This window comes from Chinchilla lanigera, unplaced genomic scaffold, assembly GCF_000276665.1.
Source record: "Chinchilla lanigera isolate Chin_1 unplaced genomic scaffold, ChiLan1.0 scaffold00079, whole genome shotgun sequence".
Taxonomy (NCBI): domain Eukaryota; kingdom Metazoa; phylum Chordata; class Mammalia; order Rodentia; family Chinchillidae; genus Chinchilla; species Chinchilla lanigera.
The window spans coordinates 8254753-8256032 of record NW_004955480.1 but is presented as its reverse complement, the minus strand read 5'-3'; positions in this window follow the sequence as shown (position 1 = coordinate 8256032).

The following is a 1280-nucleotide window of genomic DNA, read 5'->3' as shown; positions in this document are numbered from 1 at the left end:
TATTTAGTTGTACTTTTTTTCTTACTTTGTGAACAAGGTGTTCTGTTTTGATTTTGCACAGGGAACTCCCAAATTATATAGCTGGCCCTGTCTCTAGCACAGTGATTTCTTCTGGGTCATGCGGTTAAAATATCAATGAGATTCAGGAGCTGGATGCTCTGTGGAGCCTTGTCTTGTTCTTGGAGCCATTTGATGTCAAGAGCTTTCTGATTTGTATGATCAATGGTTCAAAACCATATTCCCAGGCATGGCTTGTGCTGTCTTCAAAATCCAGAGAAGGAGTCCAAGGGCTGTGCTTCTTTCATTGTTGCAGGAGACACAAGCTGAAATAACATATCCTTCACTATGGAGGGGAGGTCCTGCATGCCTCCAGACCCCTAGCTCACTGTAATCTCCTTCCCAGGTTGTAGGGTTAGCACCCATCCTCTAGACAACATGTATCTTACCAGGGCATCTAGAAGATCTGACACTTCATGCATACTAATTTTAGTTAACACAACTTCATCAATATGAGGGGTCAAACTGGTGTTATGATGAACATTTAGACAAACATTGAGATCATTTTAGACTCCAAAGGGCCACAGAAGAGGCTAAGATGGTGAGTCACCTATACCGTCCAGGTGAGTGCAAACTGCTCCTGGCCTTCACAGCACACCAAATCCTAAAGGTCATGAAGACATCACCACTTGGCCCTGTAGCTGAAGATTGGAGCTACCACTTGACTGTATTTGTGATCATCTATTGTCATGTGACATAGTTCATCTAACGTTTGGTTTTGTTAGGGGCTAAGTAGGTGAATTAAATGAGGATATGATGAATTGCTATCTTACACTGTAGGGGGCAATGAATCTTAGCATATTATTTTAGATAAAATAGTTTTGGTAAAAGCCTGCATGGTGCCTTGGGAAGCCTCCCGGGACAGTGTAAGAGCTAATTCTCCAGATCAACACTGCCCAGGAATGTCTCCCCAAGATAAGGGGGCGCCTAGGTCTAGTTAATCCTCCATGATCCTGCCTGGGCAGTTCCATCTCCTGGCCCTACGTAAACATTGTAACCATAAAGGAAATGTATGGTTATCTAAAGGGGGACATATAAAACAGAGTACAGAAAGTATATATCATTGTGGTTGGGCTCATGACCGGAGCCTGACCCGGTTACATGGCACAAGGAAAACAACACGTGGCCAGGGCTACAACATTCCTTTCTGTTACCGTGGAAACCAAAAATGTATATAACCTGGGAACAAAGACAGGTCCACTCCCACTTCCCGGACTTGCAAG